Source organism: Dermacentor variabilis, chromosome 3 (genome assembly GCF_050947875.1).
Source record: "Dermacentor variabilis isolate Ectoservices chromosome 3, ASM5094787v1, whole genome shotgun sequence".
Taxonomy (NCBI): domain Eukaryota; kingdom Metazoa; phylum Arthropoda; class Arachnida; order Ixodida; family Ixodidae; genus Dermacentor; species Dermacentor variabilis.
Genome location: NC_134570.1, coordinates 193,769,724 through 193,794,129, shown reverse-complemented (window position 1 = coordinate 193,794,129; position 24,406 = coordinate 193,769,724). Strand labels below are relative to the sequence as shown.

Below are 24,406 nucleotides of genomic sequence, written 5' to 3'. Positions count from 1 at the left end.
ACCACAGCAAAGCAAATATAGACTCACATTCACTGTCAACCAGAAGTGCCTGGTAGTTAAAGGGAGCCGCATCTTTTGAAGACACCTGTTGACCTGAAATGTTGCCATAAATTTGGAAAGTACAATGGCTTGTGCAGTAATACTGCAGCAATATTGTAACAAACTTGCAAAGAAATGCTTCATATGGTGTTATTGTTACCAAATGCAAAGCAATATAGCAGCATCTAGTTTTTTTAGCGCGTGATTTACAACTGCTGTGACGGTTGGTAGCTTCCAAACAGAGCTTGTTCTCGAAATATCAGCTGTTGCAGGATGCTGCTGACATAGGAAAGCATCCCACACAAATGGTAAGCCATACTTTATTGCAAAACACAGTGCCACTGGCACCCAGTGCGCCGGATTATGGGCCCAGTGCAGCGCGCTGGACGCTGGGAAGGCGCGGCGTACTGGGAGGCACTGGCTACCCGTGCGAAAACCAGCTCTAGCGCGTTAAATACGCGGTGCCTGGACACCGTATATATATTTTTTGAATACAGAACGCAAAAAAGAGCGTTTTAGTGCAATAAAAAACAAAAAAAGTAAAAACTGCTCCGACCAGGATTCGAACGTCCGACCTACAAATCCCAAGCACGGCACTTTACTACTACGCCACGGCATTTTTTTTTACCGGCTTGGCAAAAGAAAATACAACGTGAGGAATACATGGCCATAAAAGACAACTAGTCAATGCCGGATCAGTGCGGTGAGATAAGAACGATGTAGGCTAGTCACTTTGTCCAATGCACTTAGCCAATCAGGAGTATCACTCTGTGCACAGAAAAATTCGCGTATATATAACACACTTTCAATGAAGTATTCATGTGCTGGGGTCTGAACAATGCGCTCATGTCTAATATCTATACGCGTTCGCGACACACTGTGCATGCACAGAAGCATTAACAGATCGACAGGCGCTCACTCTGGTTCCGCGCATGGCAGGAAGCGTATCCCGAAAGCACTTAACGGCAATTCCTTTTTGAGGCTACGTTTTAGAATATCCCACAAAAACACTGCGTCAAGACAGTCCAAAAAGATTTGCTCAATCGTCTTCGTTTGACGCCATGGCATCAGACGAAGAAACGTGGATAATTTGCCATGTCAAAGCCGAGAAGCAGTTTGTTTCGCAGAGCTACGTCTCGTCAGACATGGTTGACGCGCTATCACCCAGCAACTAAAACTGACGCCTGTACCAGAAAGAAAAAGTTGCAGTCTGTATTCAGCAGTATGCTTGGAAGTGCCACGACATCACTTTTGTTTTTTAGTAGTTCGCACGTAACATATGACTGGGAGTTGTCGCCGTTGTCGCAGTGTTGAGTGGGCATGAAGTGGTCGTTCAGATGCGCGCGAACGGACCCCGAGTTTGAAGCCTATCGCTGACTGATATTATCGCACCGATAAGAAAGCTGAGGTGATTCGTGCGCTTCCACTTTCTCTATTGTACTAAAGAAAGTTCTGGGGCTCAAATACACACATTTTAGCTTTCGCTAGCTACCCGCGCCGAGATTGCTCCCCACCGAAGCTTAGGCCTAGCGTATCCGCCGAGTCCGTCCTCAAGCTATCGGCGTGTCTAGGCGCAGGAATCAAGAAATCTAACAAGGATAAATCACTCTATATTTCAGCTTTCGCATCGATGTTCTTAAGTAAACAATTTTTTCATGTCTACAGTGCCAGCACAAGAAGCGATGACCGCAGATGTGACGCGTCATAAACACAGGTATGTGTGCTATCGCCGAAGGCTCCCAGCACTAGCCTGCGCTTCTTTGACGAAGATCTATGACTAGACAGGCGTGTTGACTGAAAGGCATCGCTGAACTAAGGAAACGGTGCATATCCTTTGCGTGAAGAACAAGAAATGGCTATCGAAATCGGCAGTAACAGGCCATACACCATCCCGGGTCGGTAGTTCATTTAGGACTTTTTTTCGAAGTTAAAATACCAATGGCAAGTGAAAATCGATAGTGTGGCACTTCCAACCATACTGCTTAATACGGACAGCAACTTTTTCTTTCTGGTACAGGCATGAGTTTTAGTTGCTGGGCGATAGCGCATCAAAAATGTCTCTACGAGACGTAGCTCTGCGAAACAAACTGCTTCTCCGCTTTGACATGGCAAATTGTCCGCGCATTTCCGTCTGATGGCGTGGCGTAGTGGTAAAGTGGCGGGCTTGGGATCTGTAGGTCGGACGTTGGAATTTTTGTCGGGTAGTTTTATTGCTTACGTTTTTTTTTCCTTTTTATTGCACTAAAACGCTTACTTGCTTTCTGTATTCATAGAAATATATACGGTGTCCAGGCACCGCATATTTAACGCTCTAGAGCTGCTTTTCGCACGAGTAGCTAGTGCCTCCCAGTACGCCGCGCCTTCCCAGCGTCCAGCGCGCTGCACTGGGCCCATAATCCGGCGCACTGGGTCCCAGTGGCACTGGGTTTTGCAATAGGGCTGCAGACATGCGTAAAACATAAATGACAACTTACATTTAAGGTGAGCTGCAGCTGCCAGTACGAGGCATGCACCCACATTGTTGGCATTGGTTTCTCCAGCTGCATTTAGCACACAGAAATGGAGGAATCACAGTAATCGGCGTCCTATTTATAAATACGTTATTTCAAGTGTCATACATACCCTGCAATTTGCAACCATACATTTTATTGTCGTTGCCAGTAGAGGCAGCTGGGAATAGAAAATATGATACGAGAGCTTTAGGTGAGCAAAACAACAGCTATGCAATGTTTCTGAACTGCAATGAAGTTGCAAAGTTTAATCGGAAATATGTACACAAAGTAAATCCAAGAAACTAACAACTCACATTCAGTATCAGCCATAACTTCGAACGTGGGACTTGAGCCCGTATCTTGTACTGAATTTGAGGGACTGCATATGATGGATTGAGTAAGCATAAGCATCAATGATACCGCATTGCTGCCCAAAAAGTTGCTGTGCTTACTGCGCAAGGAGAGCCCTGACACGTCATGGCTGACTACTGCAGCTGAAAACCCCCCAAAATATATTGTTCGGTAAAATTAGTGGGATGTTAAGAAGCTAAAGGTAAGTTTTCGTTGAAACTACACGTCAAGGCTATGGTGATGAAATACCGTTCAATGAATGGAGGGCTCTCTGAAGAATTTGCATTGCTCGACAATAGGGCACCTGAACTGTAAAGAAATGGGTTAACCGTGATACAAAGTTGCCCCTATAGTGCAGCAAAACGAACAGAGTAAAATGACGGCGCTTTTTTTCTTTTTTGAGGGATTACCTCTGTTACGTTCTAGAGGGGGCTTCCTAGGATTTGGTAGCTTCCGATGTATGAAAATACTTGGTAGAGCGTTAGGTCGTAATTTCTTAATTCCGAGCTTACTCAAAAATAAAGGCTCGAATTGGTCCTCGGTAAAATGGTCCTTGTCTCTCCGCTAAGCCCCGGTAGCACAGGACGTGCCCACTTTTTAGCACTGTATATGCTTCTTTTGGCCTCCTAACTTCACTGAGCCCTATTATATCCCATTTACTGCCCTCTAATTCCTCCAATAGCACTGCTAGACTCGCCTCACTAGATAACATTCCAGCGTGAAACGTTGCCAGGTTTATATACCGATGGCGGCCTGTCCGGAGTCAGGGATTCTTAGCGGAGCTTATTAGCGGATTCTTAGCCAGGGCTTAGCGGAGAGACGAGAACTACGAGTCGGATTCCTGATTAATAAGAACATAGCTGGTAACATACAGGAATTCTATAGCATTAACGAGAGGGTGGCAGGTCTTGTGGTAAAACTTAATAAGAGGTACAAAATGAAGGTTGTACAGGTCTACGCCCCTACATCAAGTCATGATGACCAGGAAGTCGAAAGCTTCTATGAAGACGTGGAATCGGCGATGGGTAAAGTCAAAACAAAATACAGTATACTGATGGGCGACTTCAATGCCAAGGTAGGCAAGAAGCAGGCTGGAGACAAGGCAGTGGGGGAATATGGCATAGGCACTAGGAATAGCAGGGGAGAGTTATTAGTAGAGTTTGCGGAACAGAATAATATGCGGATAATGAATACCTTCTTCCGCAAGTGAGATAGCCGAAAGTGGACGTGGAGGAGCCCGAACGACGAGACTAGAAATGAAATAGACTTCATACTCTGCGCTAACCCAGGCATCATAGAAGATGTGGACGTGCTCAGCAAGGTGCGCTGCAGTGACCATAGGATGGTAAGAACTCGAATTAGCCTAAACCTGAGGAGGGAACGGAAGAAACTGGTACATAAGAAGCCGATCAATGAGTTAGCGGTAAGAGAGAAAATAGAGGAATTCCAGATCAAGCTACAGAACAGGTATTCGGCTTTGACTCAGGAAGAGGACCTTAGTGTTGAAGCAATGAACGACAATCTTGTGGGCATCATTAAGGAGTGTGCCATAGAAGTCGGTGGTAACTCTGTTAGACAGGATACCAGTAAGCTATCGCAGGAGACGAAAGATCTGATCAAGAAACACCAATGTATGAAAGCCTCTAACCCTACAGCTAGAATAGAACTGGCAGAACTTTCGAAGTTAATCAACAAGCGTAAGACAGCTGACATAAGGAAGTATAATATGGATAGAATTGAACGTGCTCTCAGGAACGGAGGAAGCCTAAAAGCAGTGAAGAAGAAACAAGAAATTGGCAAGAATCAAATGTATGCGTTAAGCGACAATGCAGGCAATATCATTACTAATATGGATGAGATAGTTCAAGTGGCGGAGGACTTCTATAGAGATTTATACAGTACCAGTGCCACCCACGACGATAATGAAAGAGAGAATAGTCTAGAGGAATTTGAAATCCCACAGGTAACACCGGAAGAAATAAAGAAAGCCTTGGGAGCTATGCAAAGGGGGAAGGCAGCTGGGGAGGATCAGGTAACAGCAGATTTGTTGAAGGATGGTGGGCAGATAGTTCTAGAGAAACTGGCCACCCTGTATACGAAATGCCTCATGACTTCGAGCGTACCGGAATCTTGGAAAAACGCTAACATAATCCTAATCCATAAGAAAGGGGACGCCAAAGACCTGAAAAATTATAGACCGATCAGTTTACTGTCCGTTGCCTACAAAGTATTTACTAAGGTAATTGCAAATAGAATCAGGAACACCTTAGACTTCCGTCAACCAAAGGACCAGGCAGGATTCCGTAAAGGCTACTCAACAATAGACCATATTCACACTATCAATCAGGTGATAGAAAAATGTGCCGAATATAACCAACCTTTATATATAGCTTTCATTGGTTACGAGAAAGCGCTTGATTCAGTCGAAACCTCAGCAGTCATGGAGGCATTGCGGAATCAGGGTGTAGACGAGCCGTATGTAAAAATACTGAAAGACATCTATAGCGGCTCCACAGCCACCGTAGTCCTTCATAAAGAAAGCAACAAAATTCCAATAAAGAAAGGCGTCACGCAGGGAGATACGATATCTCCGATGCTATTCACAGCGTGTTTACAGGAGGTATTCAGAGACCTGGATTGGGAATAATTGGGCATAAAAGTTCATGGAGAATACCTTAGTAACTTGCGATTCGCTGATGATATTGCCTTGCTTAGTAACTCAGGGGACCAACTGCAATGCATGCTCACTGACCTAGAGAGGCAAAGCCGAAGGGTGGGTCTAAAAATTAATCTGCAGAAAACTAAAGTAATGTTCAACAGTCTCGGAAGGGAACAGCAGTTTTCAATAGGTAGTGAGGCATTGGAAGTGGTAAGGGAATAGATCTACTTAGGACAGGTAGTGACTGCGGATCCGGATCATGAGACTGAAATAATCAGAAGAATAAGAATGGGATGGGGTGCGTTTGGCAGGCATTCTCAGATCATGAACAGCAGGATGCCATTATCCCTCAAGAGAAAAGTGTATGATAGCTGTGTCTTACCAGTACTCACCTACGGGGCAGAAACCTGGAGGCTTACGAAAAGGGTTCTACTAAAATTGAGGACGACGCAACGAGCTATGGAAAGAAGAATGATAGGTGTAACGTTAAGGGATAAGAAAAGAGCAGATTGGCTGAGGGAACAAACGCGAGTTAATGATATCTTAGTCGAAATCAAGAAAAAGAAATGGACATGGGCAGGACACGTAATGAGGAGGGAAGATAACCGATGGTCATTAAGAGTTACGGAATGCGTTCCAAGGGAAGGAAAGCGTAGCAGAGGGCGGCAGAAAGTTAGGTGGGCGGATGAAATTAAGAAGTTTGCAGGGGCAACATGGCCACAATTAGCACATGACCGGGGTAGTTGGAGAAGTATGGGAGAGGCCTTTGCCCTGCCGTGGGCATAACCAGGCTGATGATGATGATGAAATGGTCCTAAAGAAGGTTTTTCAGTTAGATAACTTCGAATAGAATTCGGCTGATACTAGTTGTTTGCACTGCACCTTAAAGTAAGCGAAACCGCGAGTGCAAGACCGTGTCTCGGCCAGTAGACGCGAAAGTTAAAAAGATATGCAGAAAATATTGACAATGATTGGCAATGTAAGCAGCAGCCGAAACCTTCGGGAAACCTCTTCGTTCTTATTGAAAGGAATGATGTGCTTGAAAGCGGACTTTTGTTACAGTCGTTGACATTTAGGCCCCATTTATTGTCTCATTGCGTAATAAAACGAAACAACCTAAGAGCCATACAGCAAGTGCGTCTCAATTAGACATAGTAACTGTAGAGCCTAATAGTGGAATGAACGAGCAAGCGAACGACTAAACGAGCGCGCGAACTAAAATAACGAACAAGCCGCTAAACGAACGACTGAACGAGCCTGTGAACGAATGAGCAAACGTCTAAGCACGAACGACGACTAACAAGCCGGGGAACGAGCGGGCGACCGCACGTTTTCTTTGCGAGCGCTCCACCGCCACATGTCAAGCTTCGCACACTTTAAAGCTCACGTGAATTACGCACATACGTCCCAATTGCCTATGATACTGTCGCTCGGCGACGAACGCACCGCGTAACACGGTTTTGGGAGAGCACGCACGCTTTTCATCGGTGCCTCTGTATCGCAAATCCACCGGGCGACCGCCAACGAGGAACACGAACAAATGAGGCAAACAAAGCTATTCTATCTAAAGAAGGCTAGTAAGTAACCACAAAAGGCTGGCAGCTGCTCGCCTAAGAGGAGCTTTCATGATCGAGACTGAAATTTTGTCCAAAGGACTGCGCTGAATCTTACAAATTTCGTAATTATGTTATCGCACGCAGCCTCGCTTGCCCGCAAACTCACGGCGGTTGGCGAACAAAACGATTAAGCGCACCAAATACGACCAACGTGACCACGTAGTGCGCATATAAACAAAGTAGACGTTGCGTAAAAATCGTGTCAAAGCGTGCAGACAAATGACAACAACCACAGTGAACTGTGCAATATCTACTATGTTACTGCCTGCAACAAAATACGCAAGCCTGGCACACACTATACTAAGAGAGACACAACTTACCTCGCATAGTCGCGTGGAGGATGTTGGTCGGAAGTTCTCCCTACCGATTCGGTGAAGCCATGTCTTCTGAACTTGTGGCGCTTACTGGACGGTATCTTTCTTTGCTAAATAGTTAAGGCAAGAATAGTTTCTTGCCTTTGCTAAAACTATTCTGGCATCCGAAGGCGCTGCAGGCCATGGTCACAGAAAATGACGTGAAGCGACGTCGCACTTGCCACAAAACTTCCTTCGAGGCGTTCACAAAATCGCAACAACGCAGAACAGGAACGGAAGGAATGCCGCCAACAAGCGCCGCTTCTCGAGCAAAGATGGCACTGAAGCGCGACTGCAAACAAACGAAGCCGGCGCAAGGGGCCACGTGATGCCATTAGGCCAATAGCGACGCGGCGTCGGCTTCGGCCAGAGCGCTGGAGGAGGAGACGGCATTCTGCGAAGCGTGGCACTACTTTACGAAGTTTAAGGGGTTTTACACGGTAGCGTTCGTGTGTGTGTGTGTGTGTGCGCGTGCACGCGTTTGCAACCCTTGTAGCTTCGTTTAGCGCAGACCTTTGCAACAGCACACATGGTTACCGCTAGTTTCGTAGTTGCTTATTTTGTTCGTGGTATTTATTGTTTATGCTACAAATTAGGTAGTTCTTAAACATTTACGAAGGTTAGTGGATGAAAAATTATTGCTTATTATTAAGCGGTTTACTGTGCCCTTATTTTTTGTTTGAAAGGATTTCATAACTCAATACGATAGTGAAGCTGTGAACGGCTTTCGGACTCATTAGCTTGGTTGCAGTAATGCGGTGGTTCACGCCATGTGCTATTTGATGAAGGTATTTTTTTTTCGGACATCATGACGCACATTTTAATGAAATGCTTTAACGACGATAAGTGGGACGTTTATCCGTTGAAGTAGTTGGCTCACCCAGCTACTAGTCTTCGACTGATGTGCGAGCCTGGTTGTTTTGATGAGTTGCGCGGCAGAGGTCATGATGCCTGTTGGAGAGAAGGCAACCCGAACTAGTCGCAGCCGAACTTCTGCAGATAGGTAAGTGATCTCGTTTTCTTGAGCACGTAGCCTTTTTTTCTATTTTGACATTGACAAGCGTGAGATGTTAAGCACACCGTTCACTTCCTTCAAGCAAGCCGCATGCCCCGGAGCGAAAGCGCGCGATACTAACTCTTGCTGCCGCCGTCACTTCGTTTGAGACAATGGTAGGCGAAGAGGCAGCGGCGCCCCACGTGCTTAAAATGGCATTGCTTCATTTGTTCCTGTCTAATAACGTTTCCTTAATTTGAATGAGAGAACACAATTGGAACATAAGGATCGGCTTCTCTGCGCTGTGATAATTTTGTACAGTGGCCACGTCATCTTTCATAGGGGCTCACGTGGGCTTGTCGCGTTCCGATACGTGAGAGGCGCGCTGCCTTTCAACGCATTTAGGCAGGCACTACGAACTTAGGAGAACCGCGACAAATAATTGTGCAGGAGGTGTGCAGCTGTGCTACGCTGGTACCACACTCGTACCGGAAGGCAGTGTTGCACTTCAAGCTTACCCATTTCGTAACTATGGCGGCCGCCGTGGCAATTCGGGGCTTTGCAGGGATCGTCGATACGATCCCTGCAGCGGCCGCATTCCAAAGGAGCGGAAGGCAAAAACGCTCGTGCATTGTGCATTGTATGCACGTAAACATTTCAAGGAAGTCAAAATTATAACGGAGTCCCCAACTACGACCTGCGTCATAATCAGATCGTTGGTTTGGCACGTAGGACATCAGAATTTTTTTTTAATCCGTAGTGGCTCATTGTATAGCATACGGTTAGCGTGATCACCTTTTTGCCGTAGCGGTTAAGCGCGCCTCGATTTAGGTTGCGGCGCACTGCAAAATATATTTCGCCTCTTTGGGATTTGCGGCGAACGGCCAACCGATTAATCGCAGCTTCCGTGTGGTGACTGCACACGGATACACAGCGCAAATGAAGAGAGGTGTGGTGACGACGTCGGCAAAGAACACAGCTGCCGACGGGCTCGCCTTATTGCCTATCACGGTCAAAGCTACCGCAGTAAGCATCTTTATCTAGCGCTGCGGGCTGCCGTTGAAGGCGTACTGTACAATTTTAATAGGCGATAACCTAAACATGCCACCGTTATCTGCTGACTCTGAGTTGGTCCGATCCGAATGTGCGTTGCTTGCGGGAGCGAAAGGAGCGCCAATAGGCGCGTTGTCGCCTCGAGCTAAGCGTCGCACTCAAGCACCGTTTGCGCGGCGATTGACGCGTGCATGAAGCTAGCTCACTGCGCAGACGTTAGCGCGCAAAACGCGCATGGGCGTGTACGCGACGTTCTGCACACAAATCGCGCGGGATGATCGGAGCCACGCCGGAGCGGCTAGCTTGAAAGAAGCGGTACATGTTCTCACTCGTACAGGCACGCTCACGCCCGCATCGGTCTCGGCGTATCTTTAGGCCATTCGTACTGCTGGACTTCTACCCAAAGATTCGATATCTGCTTGGTATCGGCTATGCACTGTCGCGTGGACTTTGGTTCTGCGAGAGAGCCGCGAATATTTTTCCCCGCTGTGAAACATCACTGTGCGTGTTTTAGCTAACATTAACCGTAGCAGCCCATTTCTTTCTTTTCTGGACGGAACTCGTAAAGAGTCGGAAATTTTTACTTGTCAGTACAGTGTGTGGTTCTATTTCGTCCGTAGTTATGTGCAGTGTGTGGCAGATTCTTAATCCGCGTAGTCTCATTTTCTGTCCGCATTCCCTTCTCACAGTTTACGCGTGCAGCCAGGTACTAAAGTGTTCTACGCCAAGCGCACCTTGGCGTCGTGCAAGAGACACCCGTTGATATGTGGCTGATTCACTAGCAAGCTCGCATCTCTGTTGCCACTCTCCATCAAGTGGGATTTTCGACTATTTCTGGTGCTGCTCTGTGGTGCACTAGCTGCCGCATGGATGCGGTGAAACCTTAGTTTCGATTTGCTCTGGCTTTTAGTAGTAAAGGATCGGCTACCTTTTGAGGGGAGGCATTTACTTTTGTTTGTGAGAATGTTTACCAGCCTAACCAAGTGATACGTGCGAAATGTAAAGAGCAGCACGAACGGAGGCGGACGAAAGACGACGAAATAGGTAGGAGCACACACGAGCGCAAGCTCATCTAAAAGTTTGCTTTTGATGAAAGAGGTATTAAAGACACTGGTCAACTTGACCAAGGTAAAAATCCGTGCATGCGTGGCAGAAACAGCCACGTGCGACCAGAAAAAAAATATGAAAAAGCCATGTCAGGTAGAATAAACGTGCGTGAAAAACGAGAACTATCAGACAAATCTTTCGAAAAAGCGATAGATTTGTCCGATAAGTGATACTACCCAAGGAGAAACACTCTTTTGAGAACTGCAAGTTTTTCCCACTAAGGAGAACAGATTACATGGTTATGCATTTGTTTCGTTTGTGATCAATAAATATTACTTCTGGGACTCCTCTGGTGTAGCGGTATAAAGCAGAAAGAAGGATTGTTTCATCACAAAGACCAGAACACAAGATGTCTTATGGAAGCATTATTTATTGATCACGAAGAAAAATTCATAAACAAGATTTCTGTGACCCTTAGTGGGAAAGAGTTGATGCAGTACTTCTCGTTATTATCACAGGACAAACCTTTCAGTTTTCATGTTTTTTTTAGTTTTTGATGCACATGTTTGTTCTACAGGACGTCTTCTGGTCCTTTTTTGTTGTGCCGGGCTGTGTCTGCTGCGCATCCATGGCTTTTTCTTTGTGAAGTTGGCTAGTGTGTTTGAAATCTTTGTCTTCACGAGTACACTTCTAGTTAAGTCAGCGTTCGTGAGTGTTCCTACTTTAATTGATCCTTCTCGTCTCTGTTTGGGTTGTTCTCAAATATAAATCTACACCGATTTGGCGAAGTGTCCATAGAATTGATACATGAAGTTATTTGCGCTGTTTATTTCAGGAAGAACGCTATAGTTTCTTTGTTTTTAACACTGATGTACATTTTTCTAGTTCAACTTCAAGGAGTCCCCTGAGGTAGCCAATAAGAGTGATGGTAACTTTCTTTGTGTGTAAGATTTATAATTTTCATCCATTCAAGGCATGTCACATGCCTGTTTGTAGGTATGCAAGCATTCGTAGTTCTTAAACATACTAAGCTCAACTTTTCGGTTCTCATGACACTGCTTTGTACTGTGCTGCAGTCTCCAGGTGCAGGAACCTTTCTTATGCGGTAAGTGCATGTGTTCTTTTTGTATATATTGGAGCAAAAATTGTGGTGAGCTTAAATATGCATGTATATCACTCGTAATATTTTTTTCAACACTAGTGCTGTATCTCCCTCCGTTTTTGTTGCTGCATTCTCCCAATTTTTATGCAACTTTTATGTATTTTATTTATTAATTTCTGGTAGCATTTTAATAACATTTTACCTGCGCAGTTAAGGACATTGGTGTTTCATATACGCATTTATTTGTGTTTTTCACAGTTTAACCAATGTGGCTGCCCAGTCATTGGAACCTTTTCTCATTCTTTATGACTATTTCTGGGGTACCTGATACTGCAAGTGCAGGTGACCGTTTATTTGGCTGTTTTGAATGGTGTTAGCCCTGCGTTACTACCAATTTTCTGTGCTAAATGATTATTTTTTCTCGTATCGTTCAAGGTATTAGCTTTGCCTTATCTCTTTATTGAGTATTGTACCACTTAGTTGCTGGGTATAGGGAAGAAGGCCCCAAAAAATGCTCTAATTAGCTTTGTGTGTGTCCAGAAAAATTACCTGAAAATGAGCTCGCTAAATTGAGGAATTGCAATCAACGCACTCTTCTTTACCCCAAATGAACATAATCAAATGGTGTACTGTTTGTTCTTGACTTGTGCCAGGGAGATAAGCTGTATTCATTACGCAACAGTTTTACAAGTTTGTTTCTGAAGAAAGCAAACCTGGCTCATCAGAAACATATGATTCAGGTGCTCACCATGCCCGATAACTTTCTAAATGATGTCTCGTCCATAGCTAAGTTGAGTGATGTTATTTTATAAAATAATTGGGCAACATGAAAATATATACATCTCGAAGACAAAAAGCTCAGGCAAATCTACATTGGTACTTCATTAAATTTTAATCGCTGTGAAAGACGTGTACTAAAGCTTGTATATATTTACGTGAAGTCATTTGTTTCAAGTCTTATTTTCCCTTCTCACAGTCAGCCGTAGCTCTTCCTGTGATGTGTTAGTGTGCGAAACATTTTAATGTAATATATTCAGATGTATTTTGTGTATTCACACGCAAGCAGCTTCAAGTGTTCATGTGTTCAAAGTTGGTCGTTACAAGGGTATGTTGAGCCCTGCCTTTTGAGTCGCTTTGCTTTGTAGTCATTAACCTAAGTCGAAAGTGAGGACCACAATGATAGTTTTGATTGAATTCATATGTATAGGTATTTTCACATGTATTTACCACTGCTAGAGTGCTGTAGGTACTAGCCTATGTCTCCAGGTTCGATGTAGTGGGGCCTTATGTACTGTAATAATGTTTCATGTGCACGCATCTTAAGTGTAAATAAAGGTACTTAAAATTGATCACTCTCTCCTTTGCTTTTGTTTGTGTTTGGGAAAGTTATGAGCAGGCACCGGGGCATGCAAGTGTGAACAGCAAAGCAATTTCAATATATGAATAAAAATCGCCTCGCCCAACAAAACGTCAATCATATTTCAATGGCGACTTCTGAAATCTCAATGTCATCTCAATTGGGCCACAGTGTACTTTTCAGTGCTGTGGGAATATTAACTCAACAGGTCAACAGAACTACCACAACCTCAGTTCAACGCAGAATCAATGGTTATCCAACAACCATACAACAAAATGAACAAAACAGGCCGCCTAAGCACAATGGACTTTCAACGGTAACTTAACAATTAGACATTCAGATACCCAATGGTGTTTGAATTAAATTTCACTGGCCAATATTCAAGAGCCCTCAACACTCAACCCAACAATTATCCAACATATTCTCAATAATTCCTCAATAAAAACTCAACATTGACCAACAATATTTCAATGCCTTCTGAATAATTTTTTTGTACGGGGAGCCTTCCTTCATGGCTCCGGGTGACGACAACTCGACTCCGCCCGCTCCGACACTTACTGCCACTTCAACGACCTACATCACTCTCCCCGCTCCCCGTGATCCTGGCGTATCCTCGGGCAAAGATGGAGAAGACGTACGAACACGTCAGCCGCAATAACCGGTGGGACCCTACTATCATGCTCGCCAACGTAGTCTTTTACCTTGGTGGCACACCTCGACTTTGGTTATGGACGCACGAAGATGAGCTCTCCAGTTGGCATTCGCTTAAGCAAAAGCTCCGAGACTTGTTCGGCAACCCCTACGGTCGCCAACTTGCCGCGCAGAAGGCGTTATCCGGCCGAGTGCAGACGTCAACGGAGCCCGACACACGTAGATTCAGGACGTCTTGGCTCTGTGCCGCAAAGTTGACACACGCATGACTGAGTCCGGCAAGGTCTCTCACATCATCAAAGGCATTGCCGATGATGCCTTCAACTTGCTCGTTTTTACCAGCGTGGCGACGGTGGATGCAGTTTTAAAAGAGTGCCGCCGCCTGGAACTCGTTAAAACCCGACGTATTGACCAGCAATTTGCCCGTCTGCCCAACACCCCAGCGACTTCTTCCTGTGCCGACGCTCCTCGTCCCACCAACACTGGCGATGTTACCCGGATCGTCCAGCGTGAGATCGAGGCCGCCTATCCGGCTGCCTTCGACTCCAGCCCCTCCAACGCACCTGCAGTCACGGTTTCCCTGATCCAGGCAATTGTCCGCCGGGAATTCGCAAAGACGGGTCTAAACACCATCAGCTTGGCCCGTCGCCCTGATACCCTACCGGATTCATCGATTCCGCCCCGTCCGGCGTCTTATTCCCACCACGTTTACGCAACCCATCTGAATGGCGCACTACTGACGACAAGCCCATTTGTTTTCGCTGCCGTCCAATCGGGCACATTTCTCGGCACTGTCGCAGCCAGTGGAGTTCCCCGACCGGTCTGCTTATACTGACCACTCTCGCCCTTCAGGTGGTCCTTCTCGTCCCGATGCCGCACGCTCGGATAATGCCGCCATTGATTCTCCTGCGCCGGACCGCCCGTATTTTCCTTCGCCTTCGCCCCAACAACGACAATCTCGCTCTCCCCAGCCCCGTCGCTCTTTTTCGCCGACTCCCTTCGGACGCCGCTCCCAGCCGGAAAACTAGATGATGCAGCGGTTAGAGGTGACGATCCATTGCTCCCTACGCCACCAAATCCTCTACTGACGTTGCCCACTCGTCTGAACCTTCTTGACATGCAAGTCGACGGTGTTTCTGTATGTGCTCTTATAGACACTGGGGCGCATTTGTCGGTAACGAGCGCTGACCCTCGTAACCGCCTGAAGAAGATAATCACGCCTGCTACGACGCCTGTTGTTCGTGTCGCCGATGGCGGAACAGCCCCTGTAATTGGTATGTGTGAGCCCGTGTCTCCTTCGCACATCGCTCCCCAATCGTGCTATTTACAGTCATCGCCCACTGACCGCACGACATCATCCTCGGCTTAGACTTCCTCTCCGCACATTCTGCTCTCATCGATTGTTCCGCCAGTACTCTGCGCCTTGGCCTGTCCATTCGGGATCCCGTTCAACCACACCCCAGTCGCCTCAGTTCTGTCGACTTCGTTCGCTTGCCACCTTCGGCACTGACTTACGTTGACTTAGTGTCATCCCCACCACTGCTCGACGGTCACTACATCGCGGCTCCTATGAAAGACGTCCTACTTACACATGGGATCACAGTAACTCATACAGTTTTATCTATCACGGCGAATTGCGTCTGCCTGCCAGTGGTCAATTTTGGCTTGACGACACAAGTGCTGCCACGCGGGATGTCTCTGGCCCAGCTTTGCTCATTCGAGGATCACTCATAGCATCTATTGTAGTAGATGACAATTCAGCGGATCCTCCTCTGCCATCGGAGTCGGCAACTTGTACTATGGTCGACTTACAGAAAATGATTGCGCCCGACTTGCCGTCCGAGCACGCTCGCGAGCTCTACCGCGTTCTGTTTTCCTACCACGATATTTTTGACTTTAACGATCGTCATTTGGCCCAAACTACAGCTGTTAAACATCGCATTAATACTGGCGATGCCCTCCTATTCATCGCCGCCCGTATCGAGTGTCACCGACTGAGCGTCAAGTTATTCACGCAGAAGTTAACAAAATGCTTGCCAAGAACATTATTGAACTGTCATGTAGTCCATGGGCCTCACCTGTTGTACTGGTAAAAAAGAAGGATGGCTCATGGCGCTTTTGCGTGGATTATCGGCACCTTAACAGTGTTACCAAAAAGGACGTGTATCCGCAACTTCGGATGGATGGCGCCCTTGACTGCCTCCACGGTGCTCGCTACTTCTTCTATATTGACCTTCGCTCCGGCTACTGGCAGATTGCCCTGGACGATCTCGACCGCGAGAAGACTGCTTTTTTAACACCAGACGGTCTTTACCAATTCCAAGTGATGCCGTTCGGTCTATGTAACGCTCCTGCCACTTTTGAACGCATGATGGACTCCCTTGTTCACGTTTTCAAATTCTCGACGTGCCTGTGCTACTTGGACGATGATATAGTATTCTTCCCAACGTTCGCTGCGCACCTCGAGCGCCTCTCAGGAGTCCTGGACGTTTTCCGTCTAGCCGGTCTGCAACTCAACGCATCTAAGTGCAAATTCGGCCGTCGCCACATTACCGTCCTTGGGCATCTCGTTGACGCGAATGGAGTGCAACCGGATCCAGGCAAGATCCATGCTGTTACGCACTTCCCTATTCCGAAGTGTGTCAAGGCTGTGCGCAGCTTCATCGGCCTTTGTTCGTACTTCCGCCGTTTCGTGCAAAATTTGGCGGCCATAGCACGACCACTAACCGAGCTTTTGAAGAAAGACGCCCCTTTCCAGTGGGGCGATAATGAGGCCTTCTCACAACTCCTCCCGGTCTCGCCCATTTCGATCCTTTTGCAACTACCGAAGCCCGTACTGATGCCAGCGGTCACGGCATTGGCGCAGTACTGGCCCAACGCCAGCGTGGCAACGACCGTGTTATCGCTTACGCCAGCATGCTCCTCTCACCCTCGGAGCGCAACTATTCCATCACTGAGCGTGAGTGTCTGGCCCTAGTTTGGGCGGTTGCGAAGTTACGCCGATACTTCTATGGCCGACCCTTTTCCGTTGTCACAGACCATCACGCGCTTTGCTGGTTATGCTCACCGAAAGATGCTGCAGGAAGACTTGGTCACTGGGCTTCACGCCTCCAAGAATATTCGTACACTGTCAACTACAAATATGGCTGACTACGCTGACTGCCTGTCTCGCTACCCCGTAGACGAGCCTGACGACGCCGACAGTAGTACCGCCAAAGGCATTTTCCCTGTGTCTGCCTTCGATAACATCGACGATGAGCAGTACCGAGACCTATCGCTGCGAGCACTCATCCAGCGTCTGCGCTCTACACCTACCGATGCATCCGTTCGCCGATATGTCGTTCAGGGCAGCATTCTGTCCCGAAGGAGCTTCCTCCCTGACGGATCTGATTTTCTTCTTGTCGTGCCAAAACATCTACGACAGACTGTGCTCTTTGAGATGCATGACGCAGCCACTGCAGGACATCTTGGGGTAACCCGCACGTACGACGGCGTCCACGGCCGCTCCTATTGGCCCGGTATCGCTCGCTCCATCCTATGCTATGTTGCTGCCTGTGATCCCTGCCAGCGTCGGAAAACACCTGCCGATCATCTGCAGCCGATCACTCTCCCTGTGGAACCGTTCTTTCGTTTTCGATTAGACCTCCTCGGTCTCTTTACCACGTCATCCTCTGGGAACGAATGGGTAGCCGTCGCAACTGATTACGCCACCCGATATGCTATCACACGGTCTCCGCCTACCAGTTGCGCCACTGACGTCGCGGATTTTCTCTTGCGTGACATTATCTTACTTCATGGCGCCCCACGACAGTTGCTTACTGATCGTGGTCGCAACTTCCTCTCGAAAGTTATCGCCCACATTCTGCGCTCCTGCTCCATTCAATACAAGCTGACTACCTCATACCATCCTCAAAACAATGGCCTGACAGAGCGGTTAAACCGCACTCTTACAGATATGCTTTCCAAGTACGTTTCCAAGGCCCACCACGACTGGAACATTGGCCTTCCTTACGTCACATTTGCGTACAATCCTTTCCGGCACGACAGCGCCGGATTTCCTAAATTTTACCCTGTACGGTCGCGAACCGACCTTGCCCCTTGACGCGGCACTTCCTCCTGCTGCGATCTCAAGAAGCGAGTATGCGCGCGAAGCCATCGCACTCGGCGACCATGCACGCCAGCTTGCCCGTGCTCGACTGACGGCCTCGCAAACCACACAGCGACATCAGTACAACGCCCGCCACCGTGGCGTACAGTTTTCGCCTGGTGCGCTCGTGCTCCTGTGGTTGCGCTCTCGTCACGTCTTACTATCACAAAAGCTCCTTTCGCGATGCACAGGACCCTACCGCGTGCTGCGCCAGGTGACGCCTGTGACGTTCAGTGTAAAAAAATGTCCGTCATTATACGGAGGATTTCCGTCATTATACGGAGAACTGCAGGTAAAAATACGGAAACTATGTCATATTTCAAAAATACGGCAAAATCTTTCGTTAATGTACGGAAAGTGCTCTCCGTTTTAAGCTTTACGGACATTTTCACTCTAATCATATAACGGCTATACACTGTTTTGGACGAAACAGACAGAATTCCGTATTTTTGTTATGCGAACATCCGTATTATTTTGAGAAAATTTAGGCTTTCTGAATGAGCGCTCGTACTCATAAAGTTTCAGCTAACAATATTTTATTGAACACGCAAACTGTAGGCATTATGAAGATGCGTACAAATTGTGAGAGCTAGCCTTATACCAAGAGCTGCAATAATAGATCGCATAAATATATATACGCATCTTCTATTGCGGTCGCAGTTTGCCGCGCATATGAGCCTTGTAACGCTGATCATATGCGCAAATATATGCGTGTTCTCACAATGTTATCAAATTAAGCGCTTTGTAGTTAATAACACAGCATATATGTTGAAGTGAATGAAGAGCCGTGGACATACGTGCATACGTAAAGAAGCTTGCAGCATTCAGGTGCTGGTGCACTGGGAATGACATGGGTGCTGTATACGCCAAAAATTCTGCGAACTCTAAATCAGTACCGAAACTCAGGGAGTGGTATAATGACCGTAACTGTGTTTACATTTTGCTCTCGAAGGGGACCGGCGGCCTATAGATCCAAGTACAACGGTCGGATTAAATTTTCGAATGCGGCAAGCAATTAACCCAAGTGTCAAAGGGCATTGCTGAACTGCAATGTAGTTGGTTTAAATAATTCCCATAATATTTACAAAATATCTCGTCTCTGACAATAACTGCCCATTCATTGAGACAAATCGATTACGCATAATCATCACTGTTCATGTGTTAATTCTTGCGATAAGATGTAATCGCAAACAATTGGCGCTTCATCTTGAAACAAGACCGGTAAGCGCGCTCATTCTTGTACGGTAGAATAAAGAACGCGAACATGCACCGACATGTGTGTAAACTACTGGAAGGTGACTGAAGATGAAGGACCTATTACCATGCTAGTACTGTGTTACTGTCAAAAAAAAGAAAAAAATAATACGGAAAGAAAGAATGCCCAGTGCGGAGATGTAACGATTCAAGCTTTATCTCTTTTTAACCTAGAATGCAACGCCATCAGTTCCATGTGCTTTATATATGGGTAATGTTACGACACAACTCATTATCTACCCGTTCATTACATGCACCAACCAGCCCAAATTATCACTATACTAGAGCTTATGGGCGCATCTCAGTGCATTGCTTTGCACTTCATTGCAGCACAGGGGTTTGCTATCACCAGTAGCGAACGCTTTGGTTGACCTCCCTGCCCTTCTGCTTCTTGCATTCTCTCTCCCTTTGTATAAAACGCACTAACTTATGGGAGAGGAAGCCTTCTCCTCTTTTAGAATTAAATTATTGTCAAGCAATAATATTGCAGTTTCAGGAACTAGAGCACAAATGCGAATACGAAACCGATTCTGTTCTGTTCTCCGCGCTCACAGAGTGCGGCACCAGGGGGCAGCGCGCGCTGCGCGTCCGTTAGGAGTGGTGGACGAACCGGCAGATGTGAAGTCAGCTGGCATTTATCATGGCGTGTTGTAAAAGTTGTTAATTTGCCGTAAATGTCTCTTGACTTGTACTCAAGAGTGGAGCATGACCCCAAGGAAGAGAGAGTGACGCATCGGGAGCGAAGAACAGAAACGATGGATGGTTACGCTGCTTGGGCCTCGGCACGTTCGAATTGACAAAGTTCCGAATTTGTCGCTGTGTTGTGTACGCTTGTGCGCCCGTCATTTGCCGTCATCGCGCGGAGATATTTGCGCTGGATGTCTTTCACTTCGTGTACAAAACTCTGCACGCTGCGGCATCGAAGAAGTTGTCCTGTGTTTGGGTGCACGTATGCGCTTGGACACGGATAGCCTGCTCGCTCTCAACGGGTGTTGAACAATCTACGCGCGCTCGTAACTTGCTCATGACATAAGCCCATTTTAATCTTATTCGGTTTGCATAACGTAGGTGTTAAAATGATGTGTGGTAAGCCGGTGTCGCGAACAGAAATATTGTTTCAAAAGACCACTATGCAACGCCTTAGGGCAAAAATGACGCATGAATGGGGAAAGGGATCACCCTATCTTTTCAGATCGATTCCAGTCGTAGCGTGATCGGCTCGATCGAAATTTCCGTGAGGTACTTCTAACCTTTCGCTCACTCGCGTTAAAAGCGTAGAATAAAACTGCGTTCAGTTGCGCACTTGTATTGACTCTTGTATTGGCTTGAGATGACGCTCTATTGGCTGTATCAGAAACAAGAACTGCTGTTAAAATACGGAAATGAACGTTCGAGGTTATAGCAGTTGCTCACTACCTGTGATCGTTACTTTCTTGCTTGGGTGCTCGTTTTAATTGTGACCAGAAAAAAGTTCTTTGCTCTGGCTGCTCTGCTGTGTTTCCTTGGTGCAACTTTTTGCGGTGCAGCAAGACGTGTTGCTTCGAATGATGTCTGGGCAGTCAAAGCATTCGTGTCAGCAAGCGAGCAGTAAACGGGGTATCAGTGCGAAAAAAATTGGACATACAAGAGAATCGAATGGTATCATCATAGATTCTTTTATTTTACGAATAATTCAGTTGTATTACTAAAGCGGAGAGTGGATATGCATGAAAGTCAGATTGCGTTGATACTCAGCAAAAACAAGGTAACTTATCATTACTAATCAATCCTTTTATTTTACTGAAAGGCAAGTTGCTGCTGTGCTGGAGCTGATAAGGGGTCTGCTGCCTGCAATGGGTCCATCTCTCTCAAGTTATCGCAGTATTGTAGCTCTCAAACTGAGTGGAATTTTTCTTCTCTTAGCTATTTGCCACCTCAATCATGACCGTCTACTTAGCTGTGTAGGTGATCACTGTTAGTGACATTGGAGTGCTGGTGGACGAGCACTCCTTCATGATTGCAACGCATATGACAGAGTGCAGCTGTGGCAGTATGCGAAGGTGTTAATCTATAAGCCAAATTATGTTCTTTGAGGAAATATGTTAATATATTGCTGACATTGGATTGTGGTGTAGCAGGCAAAAATGCTAAACAAGGAGATGTAATTTTAATTTGCACTTGGTAAGATGTTCAAGCAATTGAGGCTTGAATGCCGCTTAGACAATGGCACAAATGCATGGGTTATACTTGTGTACATAGACATTACATCACTATTGTTTAACCAAGTGGTGCCCCTGCATGCTAAATTTTACATGAAATGGGACATTTGTAGATGTCTTCTACAATGCTGCAATCCAGAATGGCTTCAGAGTTGAGCGATACCAGTATAATTTCTCTGTAAGCATGCAGCACAGTTTAGCATTGGGGGAGGCTGGCATCAACAGGCGTCTACTTACTGTGAAGTTCAAATGAGGTGTTACTGTTAGGGTGACTATATATAATTCATGATTTAATTCGAATCTTGTATGAGGCAGACATAGTTTACCCACTTGGTTAAACAATAGAGATGTAATATCTATGTATACAAGTATTACCCATTCATTTATGCCATTTGGACAATGGCACAAATGCATGGGTAATACTTGTGTACATAGACATTACATCACTATTGTTTAACCAAGTGGTGCCCCTGCATGCTAAATTTTACACGGCCATTATTAGGTACTGTCAAGTTTTGTTGTAACATTACGGCACCTTTTATATTATTACAGATTACCACCATTGTGTACCATCATAGTGTGATATTTACGCTAAATGTATTTGACTTTGCTATAAAACCCTGCACAGTGGTGCATCATGAATTTTTTTTGTATAGTTTCTGGCCTCAGAAGGCACTTCACATTATATTCTTGTTTGCAACACGACTATAATGCAGGTTTCTCTCCTATATTTTCCGGCACTTCAAACTGCGGCGAGCTAAACCACGGGACAGCAATACTGGAATCGCTACTGCGTGTGGAGCTGTCTTCAAACACACACAAGGAATACATAATTGCTTTTTAGCGCAAAACAATGGACACAAGAAAGATGACCCCCCCCCCCCCCCCGCCAAGAACAAGGCGCTACTCTCAACTGACATCACTTTATTGCGTCCCTCCTTTGTAGATAGCAGAATCTAGAAGAACATGCGCTGTGAACACCATGTGCAGTAACCACCAACATCTGATCACAAGAGCACACTCATGCGACAGAATACAAAAAACCATATTGAGCACTGTACAAGGTTAAAGAAAGCACACTAATGCACTGTGACCCCAATGACTGTATGAAGACAGCTTCAGATAACTCTCTGGCGGTGGTATCACGGCTCTTTTTCAAAATCGTAGTATCCCGAAACATTGCGAACATAAGCGATCCATACCAACAGGCACAGGTTCCCATTTGGCACAACATTGTAAAATATGAAAGTGCAAAGCCATGTTTCGTGATACTACGATTTTGAAAAAGTGCTGTGATACCACCGCCCGAGAGTTATCGGAAGCTTTCTTCATACAGTCATTGGGGTCACAGTGCATTGGTGTGCCTTCTTTAACCTTGTACAGTGCTCAATATGGTTTTTTGGATCCCGTGGCATGAGTGTGCTCTTGTGATCGGTTGTTGGTGGTTCCTGCGCATGGTGCTCACTGCACATGTTCTTCTAGATTCTACTATCTATAATGGAGTGACGCAATAAAGTGATGTCAATTGAGAGTAGCGCCTTTTGATGGGGGGGAGTCTTTCTTGTGTCCATTGTTTTGCGCTTAACAAAGTATTTATGGATTCACACCAACTAGCCCGCCAACACATTGTGTTGCGGGCACTTCTGAAGTACTGTCTCTCCAATAACCTTGGTGGCGGATTCACACCAACTAGCCCGCCAACACATTGTGTTGCGGGCACTTCTGAAGTACTGTCTCTCCAATAACCTTGGTGGCATGGAAGTGCCGTCCACTTCTATGCGTTGCATTCTGTTTCATTGTTTCATCACATCACTTTATAATCGTAATGTGTAGGTACTTTTTCCAAGAGATCCACGTATCTATCTTTGTGTTATATTTGCTGTCGCATTATTTATGTGCAAATGACCAGTGCTCCAAGCTACATTTTATCGCAATGTAATCTAGTGGTACCTAAACAGTTCTGTATATCAGAAAATCAAAGCCGAACTGCCGAACAGTACCAAGCAGCAGCCTTAGTGCAGTGTCAAGTAGTCAGATTTTATTGGTCATGCAGAGGTGTACAGCATACCTCTTTATTACTTGTTGAACAATTAGGCCTCTGAAAACTGAATATTTATGTAGCTTCAACAACATGCTATTGGCCATTGCTCCTGCCCTCAGCAAATGTGGATGATTATCACGGCATTTCTTTTTCTAACTCTTTCTCCTTAATACAGTGGGATTACTGCATGCGTAAGTAGGAAACGGATCACATAGGCAATCAAAAGCCAACAATGTGTCAACTTGGAACATTGATTGTACAGTTTGATGACCCAGAACAAGTAGAAATACACCATAAATGATTGACAATTAACTTTTACTTGACACAGGGCTAGAGCATGCAGTAAGCAGACTGTATGCTCATACGCTGTCACATCAATTTAAATTTTAGTGCAGCATTACAGTGTACGCTTGTATTGCATTCTGTCAGAGGGATGGTAATGTTTCGCGTGTCAAGCAACTAGACTGTCTATATACAGTAGTAAAATGTGCGAACTGTATTTTTTAATGATTTGATAGAATATGTAGAGCAATAAAGCCTTACTATGAACGCACAGTGATGTGACTTTCTCTGCACATGTTGCAGGTTCAAAAAAGTATGGTGGAAGCTGTTGCCAAGGTTCCGACCGGAAAAGAGAGCCAGTATAAAGGGGTACACACCACTGATCTCTACTACAGGGGATGGACAGCACATCGAGCGCCCTCGACTGAAGCCAACTTTGTCCCGGAAGTTGGTGCTTCACAACTTTGCAACAGCACTTCGTTTGCACGGGTGTGTGGCATTTCTTCCCCTAACATGCCTGCCTGATGTGCCATAAACTACCCAAGCAGTGTTTCGAGCAGTCCAAAATTTTTCCATTGCAGTTTCCACACTGTCGCTAACATAAGTGGCGTGCAATGGAAACACTGGTAAGTGAGAAAAAAACCTGATGTAAGAGAACACTATTGTATACGGGTTCAGATTGTCATAGAAATGCCTACCAGACATGTAGAGACCTCCTGAAATGGGAAAAACCACAAAGAAAAGTTTTTCAGCAGCACTATTATCTGATC

General features: G+C 45.9%; 1 pseudogene; it reads right to left on the bottom strand.

The window, feature by feature from the left end:
* LOC142574967 (uncharacterized) overlaps positions 1–24,406 on the bottom strand; it is a 76,681-nt pseudogene that overhangs the window by 4,555 nt on the left and 47,720 nt on the right.